Genomic DNA, 17,976 nt, shown 5'->3' on the forward strand with positions numbered 1-17,976 from the left:
GAGGCTCAGGGATCATGTTGAAATAAAGTATTACTCAGAACCCAAAGTTAGAATGGAATAACTCTGTTAAAGTAATTAATTAAATTACACAAAGAGATGCTATCCACACCTCTCTAAACTCTCAAGTGCACTCTGAAAAAGGTGTTCATTTAAGAGCATCTCCACAAAAAGAGGTACCTCAGGAAAAAAAAAAAAAAATGTAATTCCTCTTCTGCTGGCCCTTCTTGTAAGGAAGAACTACATTAACAATTCAAAGGCAGCTATACTTGATATCAAAAGACATGAAAAAAAGGAGAAAGACCAAATCCTTTTCTGGCGTCTTTGCTTCTCTTGTTCCTATCTAACAGGTTTGCTTGGTTTGTTTTTTCTTTTTTTTTCCATTTTGGTCTGGTGTCTCAGACCAAAAAGGTCTGGTAGTCAGTCTTTATTAAGACAAGCATGGAGTTCATAGCAGCGAAGGTCAAGTTGCTATATACAAAGAAATTGTTGAAAACCTGAAACTTTTAACTTTATGAATGCATCAAAATATCAATTCCCTAGCTGCCTTTTTTTTTTTTTCAAATTTCTTCACTGATCCCTCCTTTACTTCCAGATTCACCATTGTGACTTGCCAACATTCTCCTTGCAGAGAAAACAACACAAAGACTCTGCTTTGAGGAGGTACAATGAGTGCAGATGCTTCTGCAGAGCTCTTTCCATAGGGCTGTTTAACAAGACATACGCACCTGCAAACTGCCCGTAAATCTTACACACGCTAAAAATTGCTTGTGTAGTAAACAAAATTAATGATGCCATTCCAATTTTATAAGAAGTGAACAGTTTCTCCTTCATGCAAATCTAAGTTGATAATGAATGCACTGAGTTCATCAACCTGTTCATTTTCTCATGTTTCCCCTTCTTTTTCAGTCCTGAGAATTACATCTACATGAATGTATTATCACTTCTAGACAGAATAATCACATAAACTTAACAAAGGTCTGGAGAAAACACTATCTCCCTGTCCACCAGAAATTTAAAAGCAACAGGAGACTTTGTACTTAATGAAAGAGAATAAAAAGATACATGTGTGTATGTATATATATATAAATACATATATTAAAATAATGTGCTTGAATTCTTCAGAATACATATACACACACATGCATATGTGATATAATTTAAGTGTATGGGTACATATATGTGTGTGCATTAAAACAATCCACACATTCTATGATGAGACAGACAGCTTTATTTTGAAGCACGTGCACTAGACAGACAATTATTACCTATCAGTAAATAAAGAAAAGATATAAATGAGGTTGTACATTATAATTGGAAGTAGGACAGGTTACTAGGCTTGTTAGGCCAATTATAACTCTCTGCAAATCCACTAATAGAGGACTAGATGACAGTAACCTTCTTAAAAATGTCATGTTCAATACTTGTAAGCTTTCCCATTGACAGCATGGTCCAATTACAAGTCAATTCGTAAAGTTCAAACTGCACAACAGCCAAATTAGCTGAAAATAGTCTTTCAAAATATAATTCTGCCTACAGAAGGCAACTAGCTGGAGCTGTTTCCATCTTTTTGATACCTAGCATGAGGGAAAATTCCCTTTCACTGCTAAGATCGAGGTGAGTTTTTCATTTTTTCAAAGGTGAAAGAATTTTCCTCTCTTCCCTCTTTTTGTCACTCTGTAAAGAGAAGACAATTTTCAACCTATATCCACTATGTTTGAAAAATTTTACCCACCTATTATTATTACATGAACAGCCATAGAAGACAAGCATAGATAAATGTTTCGAATGAGCATCATCAAGACTGAAATTTAGCAGAGGGAAGCTGAGATCTTGGTTGGAGCACCCGATATGGGAAAACTCATCTTTTTATGCCACTGATGTCAGTGACAAAAGACCTGTAGGTTCCAACAAACAACATTACAGTCAAAGAATCCACTTTTGCTTTAAATCTTCAGCAAGTCAGATGATTTATCCACATTTCACATAATACGTTATATTTTTCCCCACCTAAACTTCCTAGCTTGCTGACAAAAGAAACAAACTCTTCAAGGCAGTGAGTCTACCTCACCTCAAAGTAGTATATGCATATACTAGTATACCAGGAAACTGATTTGAAACTTCCTTAATACAAATAAAATGGTTTAGGACTGGCCAGTAATAATTTTTGAGCACAATGCAACCTAAAATCTGGAATTTGCTGTATATGACTGGTATACTTTGTCTAAAGTAAGAAGCCAATCAGTAAACTTAAAAAAGGAAAAATGACTTCTGGTATTTCCCTATGTTCAGGGATATCTGTAAAAAAACGAACATTTATAAGGGCATTTATCTTTAGTCACTCTGTCTTGTCTTTCTTAGGAAAATTATTCTGGAAGAGGAGGCATACTACAGCAAAGTGTGAACAGTGACCTTTTTGGAATTTAAGGAAAATTTTTAAAGACCAGAGAAGAAAGACAAAGTAGGAAGAAAGACCATATTTTCAGAAGTCAGGTTGAAAGGCATGACAGAGCTACTAGATTTCTAGGTAAGGCTGAGAAATAAATCTCTTCTATGTTCTCTAGAAGGTTAAACAGTATTATATTTTCTGAAGGCTCTTGAGGTCACAGCATATGTAAAACAAAAGAGCTGGCCACCAGGGAAAGGTCTGTGAGTGAGGGGATCACAGAACAGCAACAACTCAAGGTCAGTGATCTCAGGGGAGTCCCACTATGAGAGATCCAGAAAGGGGAGGAAAACTGTGCCAGGTGCTCCATCGTGGCAACTAAATTTCACAGAGCTGATGTTTTTAGGGCATTTTTAAATCAGAAAAGTAATCCTGCCATAGCCGTGCTGCTGAAACAATCTTTTTAAAAATCATTGCCTGAATGTAAAAACCTAGATTCAAATTTCAAAAATCATAATATACCCTTGCTCTCAAATATCAATATATTGTGCTTTATTTTCTGTGATACAACTGACTTCTTGCTTTTTGTATGCCAACAATGGTTAAATTACATTCTTTGATAAATGGTGGCTACAAGTTGTTCAATATTTTCTCCACACTCAGCCGTCTCTACACTGTTCAATTTTGTAGACACTTTTAGACAGATTTGATATAGCTTTTATTTTATTTTTCTCTTATATATGATTTATTATTCGATTTGGAGTTTTGTCTTTTGTCTTTGGAGAAAACCACATCCGTCCAATTACCTCAATAACTCAATAAAAATAAAAAAAGGGAAACAGTATTTCCCCCAGATATCCAGCAAACCTAACCTTTTATTTCAAAAAATAAGGGGAAAGAAAAAGGAAAGTGAAAGGTTTGAGGTCAGTCTCGTTATCATTTCACCTATTGGATACACTAAGATCACAGATCGAGGAACAAACAATATAATATTTAAATGCCTTAATGACTAAATATTCTATTCAAGAAAAAAACAAGATGAAAGTCCCATTCATAAAGTACATTTCATTGCTTTTCTCCCAAACACAGTAACCTACAGTTCCAGCAATTCTGGAGGTCCTCTCATCTTCAATAAAAAAATTAACACATCATCAGTCAGATGAACTCATTTATTCATCTGTATTTTTACTCCAGCCTTAAATCTCTTATGATCATGGACTATGAAAAACGATTAGAGAAGCAGCAAAAAAAAAAAAAACCCACCCCACAAAATAAAAGGAAAAAAACAACAAACAAACCCCAACAACAACAAAAAAGACCATGCAGCTCTGCTCCTCAACACATCCAACATGTAATCCAGATTTCCAGTTTTTAAAAGAACCCTAGGTATTCTTACACTGCCTAAATTTAGAATTTTCTTTTTAATTTTAGGATTATGATGATGATGACAACAACTGCATTTTTTCCCTTTGGATAAACTGACGGATTACCACTGATCATTTAGGTCACCTAAATGCCAGCTCTGAATCTCTGACTGGAAAAGCTCCCCTGTGTGACAGAAGGCCTTAGCAGGATCATTTCCTCCAGAAAATAATGCAAATTATTAGGCTCTCACAGACTAGAGACCCATTCAAACAAAGACACCCACATGTGCTGCAATGCAGAGTCCTTCCCACCCTCCTTTTCAAAACCAGCCTTTTCCAAAAGCCACTGAAGGAGAAACAAATCACCACCATCACCTGAAATTCATGATGGGAATTTGAGTCTCCTGAATTCGGGAAGACATTGCTGCTTAGACTTGAAGAGTGACCAACAGATGACACAGAAACACGACATCTTGGGAGTTCTTTTAGCTTGGGATCTAGTTTAAAAAAAACCCTAGATACACTGGCATAGATACATTTGTTTACTTCTGACTTTCTGATCTTTCACTTGATTGCCTTGACTACTATGCTTTTGCATTTTATAGTGAATATTATTTCTATACATAAGTTCTGCACACTCTTCTCAAGGAGATTCCTAAAATATCAGATAGTGGCATTTGCAGATATAATGAGAATCCCTATATTCCTAGAAAAGCCTTCCTCTCTTTATTTATATAACCACTAAAAATCTGTGCAGTCATGCATATGCAACCAAATGGAATTCAAACACGTGACCTGCTTTTATTTTATTTATTATGTGTTCTATCTCTGCATCACTCTGTCTACAACACAAGTTCCTAAAATGACACTGGGTAATTTCCCTCAGAAACATAAAATAGTCCTGAAGATACGATTGAAAAAGGGAAAAAAATGCAAATTGGAAGGGTTATGAGAATGTCAGCTACTGCATCCTGTGGGTTTGAAGCATCGTGAGTTATCTTTAGACCCCCTCCTAACAGATTGCCTAATATATAGTTAAAACCTTTGGTGATGGGGACTTCAAAATCTCTCCAGGTCACCTCTTTCAGTGCACAGTTGTCCCTCTCAGTGGTAAATTGTTTTGCTGGTATATAACTTAACCATCATATGTAGGACACTGGTGCAATTCCTTCACCCTTCTCATACCTTCCAGGAGTTCAAATTACAGAATATATATTTCTTTAATGTAACTCTTCACAAACCTGAAGATTTATTATTTCTCTTCAGTGCTTAAAAATAATCTAAACTTTATCAATGTGAGTTTTCCAACTTGCACTTTATTGCCTTCCTCAGTTTTAAAACTGTGACTAGATTATCACATGCAGTAACATTTATTATGCAATACTAATCACAAAATACTGAAAAACACACAGCTCCATTTTCTTTCTGAAAATTAGGGTATAAATATAGTAATTTTGTTCTCAATACTCATTATGACTGGCATGATGGAGATCAGCAGAAGCATCTTATAATCTAAACATAACTAGAGTTCAGGATTCCAGCTGTAGCTGATTCACATTAGCAGCTGGAAACACATAACACAATATATTACTGTATAGTGAAAAGAGAAGATAAATATAATCATGCCCTAAAGGCTCCTCCTAAAAGCACTGAGATAAGACTATTTGTCTGTCCCAAAATGCCAACTTTATGCATGTTTTAATACAGCTGGACACGTAACTTCTACATGCAATGCAAGTTGCAACTTAGCAATTTTATCATAAGCCGGGTTTCCATAAAACATCACAGAAATTTCACTTCCATATCAATAATTTAGTTAATGAAGAAGAGTAAACACAATTTTTATATTTCATTTTACCAAGGTAACAGAATGTTTAAGAAGTATGTATAAAGACAACTCTGGAGTAGTAGAATTAAGCACTCCACAAGGCTGTAAGCAGGGTAGTGTCAGGCAGAGATACAAGTCCTCAGTTTTGCTCTCAGATCTCTCTCACTGTTATTTCAAAACTTAAATATTTGAAAAGCTTTGATATATATTCATCCCCTCAAAAAAGCTATCAAAATTGTTAGTCATACAGAACGTGCATACACACAAACTCGCCCAGCTTCTGTGTTTTTGTCAGGTCTCCAGAATAAAGAGAAAGAAAAAGATCCTCTTTGGAAACACTTAGCAAACAAATTGTCATCAGGTAACTGTGGTGGGGCACAAGCAGCTGTAAGCAGTGAGCTTTTGCTTCTTTTCATATCTGCAGATCAATACATGCAAAATACCTCAAACTGTGCCTTGTTCATTTTTGCTCAACCCAAGAGAAACCTGTGACATTCATGTATCATTGTAGGTTTGTTTTTTGATAAAGTAGATGCTAACCTACGTTATTACAAATAGAAACTTCCTGGGTCTACTATGCCTATATGCATTTCTTTCTAGTCACAGTCCACAGGTCTGATAACCCACAAAAGTTTAAGGGTTCTTGTATTTGAAAATAAGTTCCAATGCAACCTTCATGAAATGAAATTAAAAAAACCCCAACCAAACAACAACAACAACAAAACCAAAAAACAAACAAACGAAAACCCCAACCAAAACAACACCAAAAACCAAAACAAATAAACCAACTAACTAACAAAAAAAACAAACAAAAAAACCCCAAAAAAACCAAAAAACAAAAAACCAACTCCAACAAAACATATAATCCAGAGCAAGAAGCTATGCAGGCAGACAAACAGCTGGGGTTATCCTTATGTTACCTCTGCTTACAACTAAATCATCTACTGGAAGCTCTAAGATGGTTTTGAAAAGGCAGCTGGTGGTTTTTGCATGGTTACTTTCCCTTTTCTTTTTTTTTTTTTTTTTTTTTTTTTTTGAGTATAGCCCTTGGTATCTCTGTATAAGAAGTATTACATCACAACCATACAGATCATCTGTATGAAATGCTTTCTTAAACAAGGTTAATCTATGCATTAGGGGCCACTGGGGCAATGCTTGAAGCATGTGGAAACAAGCACGTCTTAAAGGGCAGACAAAAACCTTAAATAGAAAAATAAGATTTTTTTATTCCCCAAATATTTTCAATTTAGACTTTTCCAGATACTAAGAGACAAACTTAGGTAAGTGATAAGACTGGTTAAAAAATACCATCATAAACTCAGTGCAGAGCAACTGAGATTTTCTTAGGTTTAAATGGACATCTGTGACCTAAATCTAAGCACTTCTATGACTGAAGAACTGGAATTTCAGATTTATTAGCAAACCAAACATGGTATTTTTTAAAGACCCCTAAATACAAAAAAAACCCAAAAAAACCAACCCTTACACCAAAACAGTATTAACCACAGTCAAATGACTCCATTTCAAACATACACTTTGTCATTTATCCTCAGAAGCATGGCACAAATAAAGATTGAATTCTATATGATTTATTTATAGCATCTATTCCGGTTTGGATAATGGGGAACATAAGGTGAATCTGTCAACTCTATCATAATGCTATTAGTGAAGTAACATTAATTTAAAAAAATCCTCAAAACAAACAAACAAAACAACCTCTTGCATTTTTTAATGTGTTTTACTGTTGTTTTTTTCTACATTTTTTTAACAGTTCAAGAAACACAGACAAACTGTAAAAGAACCCCATTAAGAATGCATGCCATACCCAATGTCCAAATATTTGACTGCAATTTATCATCTGCTACTCATAACCATGCCTAAAAATAAGGCTAACTACTATCTTTTTCTCTGTACATGGCTTTACAACACAGGACTCCAGTGCTGGAAACAGAAAAGACTCAGCCCCACTCCATTTTGTCAGCCAATACCAAATGTGATGCCTGCTAGTGCTGTTAAGGTAAAAAGCTGCTTTGGCAAGACTTACTTTTGTAGCTTGGGCGAGACATGTAAATAAGGAATTATTTTTATAGGAATGCACGTTCCAGAGATAAATTTCATCCTTGCTATTTATCTTTTTAACCTTACACCATTTTACATCACATATCTGAAATTTCACCTGACTATATGCATTAACTTAGCAATCAACTACTCATAAAAAAAAAAACCCAAACAAAACAAAACCAACACCATTTCATTTCTTGTATACAGTTCTAGTCTTATGCTAAAGTTTTAAATATATATGTATACTTGTGTTGAATATCCAAACTAATACTGTCAGATATTCTACAAGTTTCCCACAGTTAGGAGAAATACAGCTGAAAACTCACAAATTTTAGCAATTCACAATCCGAGATTTAAGACTTCAACCCCACACCCACTCTCTTCTTGTATAAAGAAACACAAGACAATCATTAAAATGAGCTGGGGGAATGAATACCAGAATCTACAAGCATATACCTGGATATTCAGAATATGAAAACTCATAAAACAGCCATTATGTTTTTCAAACAGAAAAATAAAAAAGAAATATTAAATTCAGAACTTCAAACACTGTTTAAAGAGCTTACAAATGAAAGTTTCAAAAAAGCTATCATTATTCCAAATATTATAGTTTTAATATTGACATAAGCCCCACTTTGATTCGATCTGAGCATTAAACACACTTCTATTTCTCCTTGAATTATACTGCCACTGTTCTGAAACTGTTTGTAGGCAAGAATCATTTAAGAACTGATCTGGGTTTACAGCAGATGTACACATTGGCCATAGCTCAAAACCAGACCAGACACATTCAATGAAGAGCTCAGTTTTGCCTGAGAGCCATCAAAATAAGGACTTATTAGAGAACATCTTTAGCAGGGTGTATACTCATGATGAAAGTGTAGTCAGCACAAGTAGCTGGCACACAGACACATCAAAAAATGGTCCATGGACCACTGTAGATGCAGCACCAAACATGAGCTTCTGAATGACTGCTAGAAACAAATGAAGGGAGAAAAACAGCATTCTACAAGTTCTGCTGCTTTGGTGGAATGAAAAAGAAAAGACTGAAGGATTGTGGCTTGTATGTAGCACAGGATCTTTAAAAACTGAGTCTAGGACAGGGAGCAAGTTCATATAATAAGATGAATTGAAAATTATAGATGACCAAAAATACCAGTTCTTCAAAGTCAACAAGAAAAATTTAAAAAAACCCAGTCAATTGTATAGTCAATTGAAAATGAAAAACTACAATATGGAAAGATGACAAGATGGAATACTTTCAAGAAACTTTTGAATAATATAAAAAAAAGATCATTTCAAGAAATTAAAGACTCAGTATAGTCAGAATGATTATTTACAGAAAATGATGTGATTCTTCAGGTAATCCTCTTAATTAAGACTTAGGAATGAAACTATTCTTACTATGCCTACAATGATGAATGTGTTATGGTAAAGAAATGATTTGTGAATCCTGTACTTTTCTGAACTGTACAGCAGCTGCATGTTGAGTCTTCACAGTACTTTGACTCACAATGTGAGCTCTATAACGCCCTGGAAGGACACATGCCAGACAAATCATTACTCAAGGTATTCCTCAGTAATGCAATCTGAAATCCTACTGAAAAGCAAACAAACAAATCCCAAAACCAGACACACACCCACACCCTTACCCCTCACTCTCCCAGACACCAAACTAGTCTGCAAGGCAAATAAACAAGTCACTATTGGGTATTTCTAACTTGTCCCTTGACATCTCTGCCAGTGTGCATCTTCTAGATAACATTATTACACAATTACACTGAGCTAAACAAGTCCTCAGACTCCCTTTAGAGCAGAATAGTGTTTATATACAGTGTTTAGCTTCGATCACCACTGGAAAGGGAGGAAATATTTTGGAATACCACGCATTACTAACACAGACATTGCTCAATAAAAGATACTGTGCGAAATCACGCAAAGAGGAGGGTGGTGTTGCTACTTTTGCCTGGCTGTCAGTGCACAGCCCAAAGACACTTGAAGTTCAGTGAATGAGCACAGCACAAACTCCAGCTGTAAACACGTGCCTTGCAAGAGTCAACCAAGTCCTTAGCAACTAAATGGATAGCTCACCAAACTGTGTAGACGTGTTCTTACCTTGCACACCTCTTGGAGCCCACTAAAGAAGACGGTAACAACAGAACATCCCCATTCTTATCCCAGGAAACCAAAGAAGCCTTTCAGGGCCATTCCTGATCATTTCATCCACACAACTCTTTCCCATTCAGCACAATCCTTGCAGTTTAGAAGAAGTTTGCACATGCAGTCACAGCATAAATAGAAACTGGCAATACAACTATGACTACTCCGCCTTAAAAACCTCATACGCCTTCTCTTCAAAGAGATTTATGAATAATGGGAACTAAATAATTCATGGCACTGCAGATGCCAGTCCAAATAGCCTCTTCCTTTTTAAGGTTTCAGTTTGTAGATGTGTGATCAAAAGCCTTCATCAGTCATGATAGTGGCATTTGTACTCAGTCCAAACAAACCGTATTTGCATCTGAATGTTTTTCATTGAAATGAGAGATGTAATATGCAAGCCAAGTTCCAACTAAAAGGCGTTTTATGCTATTTAAATTCAGTCAAATTAAAGGCTGAATGCAACCTAAAAGGTCTACTCTCAGAACAGTAATTTGACGCATCATAAATAAGACACATGTTTTTGTTAAGTGGGCCTCAGCACTTGCCTGAAAATTTTACACAGCATCCTAACAGTGCTGCCTCTTGAGGGATAATAGAGGAAAGTCCTACAAAGAAAGCAAGGAAGTAAACAGAAAACCCACTGGCAAGTAGTGCAAAGGTTTAATCTACTCATACAGAGCTAAGTGAAATCCCAGAACCATTTAGGTGGGAAAAGACCTCTGAGATCATCGAGCCCAACCTTTAAAATCAAGTAGGTAAAAGCAGTTGCTCTGTGAAAGCAACACTAACATGAAAGATCTTGCCACTACATTTTTAAGCAAATAGGTACACCTCGGACACCAAATTCACACCCTGTTTCATTAATCCTATTGATTAGTAAAGTGAGGATCACTGTTATCCAGGTCCATTGCTCAGGTTTACTACTACACTGAAAAGAACCACAAGAATCCCTCGAAAGAATAATAAATGGAAGAAACAAGTCCACAAAGATCTCAATTAGCAAATGGAGAAGAATTTTACGTCATCAAGGGAAAAAGCTGCAGGATCAGATTAAAATTCTTGCTCTTGCCAAGGAGAAATATATACAACTCTCAGAAATTGAGGTCAGCACTAATTTTAAAAAGACTGTTAAGAGCATAGAATGTCCTAAAGTGAACCTTAGTGGGGATAAACAAGATAATTCTTTTAAATTGTCATGGGGGTTTACTGTAATCCTTTACTTTTTCCTTTTTTTTTTCTTTTTTAAATTTTTGTGAGAGAGTCTTCCTATTGCATTTAGCAATGACATGCTTTGATGGAAGAAGGAAGTTAAATATTATGTATGACCTCCCACTGAAACATGTCACAGGTCAGTATTTTTATTTGAAGTCCATCTTCGTTGGAGTTTTTTTGTGTTTGGCTAGCTTAACTGATTTTTTTTTTAAAGCAAGAAAAAGATATTATTTTTATTTGCAGAGATGAGAAGCACATGAATCAGTTATCCAAAATATATAATATTGAGGTCTTGATTTTAAAGTCTTTAAATTTAATTTAGTAATTAGTATATGCACCATACATGGGACACACTACAAAGAAACCAGTGATGCTCAAATTAATTCATACAAAATCTATTTAAATATTTAGGTAATGCATGACTTTAAGTTATCACTAATTTTGAAAGGAAAAGAAGAGTTTATGTGAACAAAAGGTAATAAAAAAAAAGAGGAATGTACTCTAGGAATAAGACTACTCCACAGCTCCTCTACAGAGTTCTCAGGAAAACAATAGGGAATGGCTTGTGGCAGACTAGCACAACATAACACCAACTCTGTGAATGCTAATGAGTAAAGCCAAGGAAAAATGCTGGAGCATCAGATATTGGAAGATGACACTGATGAGGGCAGATGTAGAAAAATGACTTCAGACCCCCTAGAGCAGCATGAATGAAATCACATCCTTGTGTTCTGGGAAATAAAACAGGCAACTTGGATAGAAATAAAGACAGCCTTTAATTATCTAAAAGTAAATTGGGAGCAGCCCATGATAATTCAGAAGTGGCATTATTATAGAACACAATGCAGAGTTAATTCAGAAATCAGTTTGTTCAAAAACATCAACAGCTGGGTTTAATAATAGACACAGTGAATCAGAAATGAAGAAAAGCTTGAGACAGATTATCGAGCAATTTCAATCATATTATTAGATTTACAACTAAACAGCGGCAAAGAACCTGTATGTTAGAATTATTTAAATAAAGGAAAACAATACTTTGGATTGATGAGCTCCAAGAGTGTCAAAAAATGAACTTTTAGAACATTATTTTGTCCAGTTGTGTTTCAGAGATGTTTTGTTATGCTTTTACCATGGCAAAAGCTAACTTTCCAATTCCCTTCATCACTTTTAAAATAAAAAAAATGCTGTCCTGTTACAAGAGCCATATATGTCATTTGAATGAAAAAAATGCTTTAGCACCAGAAAAGGTGCTACCTTCTGATATTTCTATTCATATTCATTAGGACTTCCTTCAGCAAATTCTCTTCTTGTTTTTATTATTTTATAACTTAAGCACATGATTACAATTGGGAAAGCACGGAAAGAGCACAATCAGATTATCAAATGATTACAGCCATTCCCACTGGCAAGGCAAAAATAGTGTCTGCAAGTTTAGTATGAATAACTGAATAATTTATTAACAGTGCTATAAAACTGAACTTTGTGAAGCACGTGATCAAATTGTACATGTAACAGTAAAAAAGACAAAGCAAATACTGTAGTGCCATAACTTGTTCTGCATACAACAGAAATTAACTGTTTAAACTTTTGATTACTTGTTTTGCTTGCTTTTTAAAGGAGGAGAGTAAGACTGTGTCATTCAGGCAAATCCCAGCCTTATATCTTTCTAGTTAACCAGGAATCTTTACAGCTAAAATTATACTTTTGGAAATATTATTTTGTATATCCAGTTTAGTTTTTGACCATCACCTTAGTACAACTCATAAGTGATGTTCTGAAAACAGGCAAATAATAATTATAATAAGGTGAACCATTGGTGTTCTGAATACGTGCAGCAGGTCTGCCTAAGAACTGACTGACGAAAACTAAATACCTAAACCAAGTTTGATGATGTTGTTCTGAAGTCAGGGAATGGATCAAGACAGACACAGCACCTTGACACCCTGCCTGTTAACACATGAAAGATAAATATTTCTAATTTCTCCCTCATTTCACTGTGAAGCCTGACCTACGCTGCAGCAACCACAGTGCTCTGTGGCAGTATCCAAGCAATCTTGAAAATACCCACCTTTGGTTCTGCTGTCAGCTCACTCATGCCAGAACCAGGTGATTGCAAAGCCTCCCTGGAGAACCACATAAATACCTGGTTAAACTGCCAGGCAGCACGTTAACAGTGAAATGCATTCTCATATATTTTAGTACTGATTCCCAGTAAGGAAAAAAGTAGCTCCAGGATAAAAAGAGTAACATGGAAAAAAAGATGCTTCGAAGTAGAATTTCTGAAACCTACACAAACGTTAGCTGAAGACTATTTTATTCCACCTTCCTTCTCTGTCTGCTTTAACCCACAACTGAAGTATACATACAAAAGAGAGAAATTACCATGGTATTTTCTTTGGTTAACCATTATTTTGACAAGTTTCAGTTCATAACAATAGTTTCAAGAAGATAAACAAAACAGCTTCTACAGTCAGCACATTGTCTACCAAGCAACACTGAGAAACAAGTACTCTAAGCTGAATATTGTTTAAAACTGCAAGTTCAAATTAGATTCCCTTCAAAGAAACAAAAAGAATGCCGACAAAAAAAATGTCACTCAAGATAAACTGCCGGTATCAGTTTTGTGAGAAGCTGTCAACCAGAAAGTAACACAAGTATAAATATTTGGGCTCTAGGACAACTTATGGCAAACATGGAAGTGCTAAATCTGCATCAGACTCAGTATTTTTTTATTCTGAGTTTCTAATACAGTAACTAGGAACAGAAATATCATTTGCACAGAGGCAACATTGCATGACCTTCCATATTTCATCATATGGCAAACAGTTCCAGAGATACCTCCACTACCAAGAATTCCTCTACATAAGCTGAAATATGTAACATACCAATAAAGTACATCTCAATGAGAGTTGATCAGAGAATTTGTTGGAGGCAATGAACAAATCCCTCTACAATAAATCATATGAATATATACATTAATTTGTTGAAAACTACCATTTTTAGTCAACATATGTTTTCCTTCTATGAGTCTAGCATTTTGTTTCCTTTAATGATGGAAGTTTTCTGTTACTTTTTGTTTTGTCCTCTAAACAAAAGAAAACAACCAGTCTTTAATTGACTTTATAGGTTTTTCAATCAGAACTGTACTCTGACGTTCAAAGAGAAAGGGTAAGAAGGAAAAAAAAAAATTGGCCTGTGCAGCATGAACAAATGAGAAAGTATTTTAACAAAAAGTATGCATGTAAGAAGCAAATGCAGGCTAAAAAAGTCTAATACCCACTGAATATGACAGGGATATTTCTATTGACTTTAGTAAACTATGACTCAAGCAATAATTATACCATTAGATTACTGAAAGAAAAATAACAGTGATTTAGGAAAAATTAATGGAAAAAAAGAAATAGCCCTAGAGTAACCCATATAATCTGATATCAACCTTGGCTAGGTGAAATTGCATTTTTCAGCATCCTGTAATGCTGCAATTATCAGTAGTCACATGCACATATTATTATATACTTAGCGGCCAAGATGGATGATTATTGTACATTACAGACTACTGATAAAACAAATTAACCGAGAAATGTTATCAGAGAGAATATTCATGGCGAATAAACCCAATTTCTTCAAAGACTTGCAAGCCAGACAAAGTGATGACTCACACAGTAAGGTCTGGGAATCAATATACCACCAACACTGTCACAGCAAACAGCCACCTCACAAAGGTGATAGAAGAAAAACAATGAAATGGAACCTCTAAGAAACTGAGCAAGCAGCCATAAGATTGTCTGTCTCTTGACAGGTATCACACATGGTTGAGCTGCTGCTCACATCACTTATGCTGGAAACCAGCTCAGCTAAAAGGGAACCTCCAGGAAGGCGATCACTGGCTGTCAATGCCATGATTTTACTCCCAAAAATGCCACACGCCATTTCATACTTCCACCGTAAAATTCAGGGATGTAGTTATTGAGAAGTGGCACGTAGTTTTATCAAGGAATTCAATCTCTAAAAGCTGCATAGCTCATTCAAGTGTAGAAAACTCTTTGTTATGAGATTTTTGGAAGGGTTAAAGCACCTGCTGTGGAGGAACACAGGGTCTTTTATACATATTTAATTATATGTAAGAAAGACAGATGAAGGTCCTCTTCAAGCTTAGCAGCATGCTGAGTGCACAGTCATCAAAATTCCATGAAAATCTATATTAACAATAATCCCAGGTAATTTAAAAACATGAAGCTCAAAGCACTGGAGAAGACATTAAAGACATAAAGGTATAATAATAATAAGGAGAATTAAATAGCAGAAGATAATCATCTTGACATCATACATTTTTTTAACATTAAGCCTTTTTATACTGGGGCCATTCTGAATTCAGTGACCATAAATCTGAGTGAACGTTCCTTTCCTCTGTCCAACCCCCAAGCACTTGTGCCTCCCCCTCCCCTTTTATGCCAGTCATTTCAAACTACGTGGAGAGTTTAATGAAAGAACTGATGTAGCCAAAACCAATTTCTGTTGTGGCTTCAGTCCTCTTTGTGGATTTAATCAGCACCTAAATTCCTTCATTGTACTTAACCATAGCTGGGATGTACTTTACTCTCACAAAAACCCATACTAACCTCTCCTCACATCTTTAATCTGAAAAATATTTTATACCATGCATTACAGTTAATATCAGGAACACTGAATAGCTATCAGATATAATCTACACCGTGTCTCATAAATACAAATTGATACTAACATGAGAAAAACAAACGAAAATAGCACACAACCTGAAACTTTTGGCATCCGCAAACAGGAGATGTTTAAGATGATGTTAATTAACTCAGTGAATTTGCTGAATTTGATTGAAGGTTAACTATCAAGTTTTAGCTTTAGAAGAACATACTTTTGACAGATTATAAATATGGTATTAGTAATACAGCAGCTTAAGACCAGTCACAAGATTACTACAATTTACAGACTTTTTGCATATTTAATTTTGGACTGAAATGGTCCAAAAAAAAGGTGAGGGGCTGGGGGGGGGGTACGGGAGGATGTTACTGCATGTAATTTGTCAATTAATTTATCAACTGGGAAAAAAGTATAATAAAATAATGAAGTGCATAGTTAAACTATCCAATTTCTTTTGAACTTTATTCCCCGAGTGTGAAAAATCTGCTTCTATGAAATCATGCTAAACTTTCAACTGCAAAAAGGAGCCAATTTCCAAGGCAGTGTTTAATTAATTTATGGAGTTAACTGCTGTGAAAGTTCATTGAGACAAATATTAAAGCTGCTTTTTTAAAAGGGTTGGATAATATTCTGATGATAAACAGTGGCAGCTTTGTAAGCAAAGACAATGATTGTAAGAGTAATTAAGTCTCATGCTTCAGGGTATAACATAGAATCCCTCTGCCCCAAGTCCAGCATGAACTATTACTAATAGAATTTTCTTCATCCCATAAATGTAAACTCTTAGGTGAGCTATGTTATTTGGCCACCTTGTAACCCGTTGGCGACTGCCACGGGAAGCATATGAGACTACAGAAATCCATGGATTGACTCAGTATGGAAGTGTCTGTGTTTCCATTTTTTAAAATATCATTGGGCACAGGCAGCATAACATGTATGCATTATTTCCTGCTGTAATATTTCTACATCTTCCTCTGTGCTAAAAGACTTCAATAAACTAAATATTTAGAAAACATGAATAAGAGGCATTTATCCAGCAAAAACAGTAAAAAGGAGGAAAAGCAGAAGGAAGAATACAGATGTAGAAAGTAATAAAATCATACAAAATTTCACAGTTCATTGTATTTAGCAGAAAAAAACTACTCCACAGTAAGTCTATTACAAAGACAAGAAAAACCCACAAAGTTATTAGCATCTTTTACTTAGTTATAAACAACTTGAGAACTTCAGAGTTTTACCCAAAACTTTTAGGCACCTATTTTCATGTATATACACACCAAAATTAAAATAGGAAAAGCAGTTTAACAATATTGCTTGAAATCACTAAGCCCTAGAAGTACATATTCCCAAAAATGCCAAACACCACTCCTAAAGGAAATTATGAGTGAAACAACAAGGAGCCAATAAAGTAGGAAAAGTCCATATCAAACTTCCTGATAAGAATTTTTCATACTTGGCAATGCAATAATTCCAAGGACAGCCTGCAAAGAACTGCACCCCACTGGCAGCTGACTCACACCTGAAACTCAGGTGGCTGCATTATTGATTCTTCCCTCATCACCACTGGTAAGACATTCATCATTAAGGAGTCAAAGCTGAAAATCCCTGACTCCTGAGATGCCACTGGAATTTGTCAGGGAGGCTGCTCAGAATGGGCACATTGCTGTTTTTTTCCAATTACTGCACACAGCAGTCAGGAGAAAGCTGCTCACTCTGAGAGCAAGGCCATGTGCTTCCCCAACCTCTGGCACTGTCTGCTCTCACAAACAAGTGACAGCAGCACCACTGACTACAAACAGGTTGCAGAACCCCTATAACAAGGGCCTGAGTAAATGCATTTCAAGTTAGATTCAATATTCTCCCATGCCCACAAGGCTTTCAGAAGTTGCCATCTGCAGCCACATCAGCATAATGTGCCTGAGTTACTCTGTCTGCAGTTTCTGTACTCTATAAGTTATATCTGTATTCAGAGCTCATCTAGTAAAAAACTCAGAAAAAAACCCCAAAAAAACAAATCCCAAACCAAACCAAAAACACAGGAACTCACCTTCTTCCTGAGGAGTTTTCAACTCAACTACAGAAACAGGAAAAAATAGAAAATGAAAACAAGAACTTTTCTGAAAAAGTTCCTTCTGTTTTTCACTCATAAATTAGAACCAGTTAGCTAACAACAATAAAAAATTAAAAATCCCACCTCCTCCTTATAGCTGAAAGCAATAATGATAGATTTAGTTCTAACACACTAATACTTATCCTATCCATTTGTGCTTAAGAGTGACCTCCAGAATTAT

The 17,976-nt window shown here is 35.5% G+C and overlaps 1 protein-coding gene across 3 annotated transcripts in view; it reads right to left on the reverse strand.

Moving 5' to 3' along the window:
• The window catches only part of CADM2 (cell adhesion molecule 2), a 588,594-nt gene that overhangs the window by 210,262 nt on the left and 360,356 nt on the right, over positions 1-17,976 (reverse strand). The gene's annotated exons all lie outside the window — the stretch shown is intronic.

The sequence above is a fragment of the Corvus cornix genome, chromosome 1 (assembly GCF_000738735.6).
Source record: "Corvus cornix cornix isolate S_Up_H32 chromosome 1, ASM73873v5, whole genome shotgun sequence".
NCBI classification, from domain to species: domain Eukaryota; kingdom Metazoa; phylum Chordata; class Aves; order Passeriformes; family Corvidae; genus Corvus; species Corvus cornix.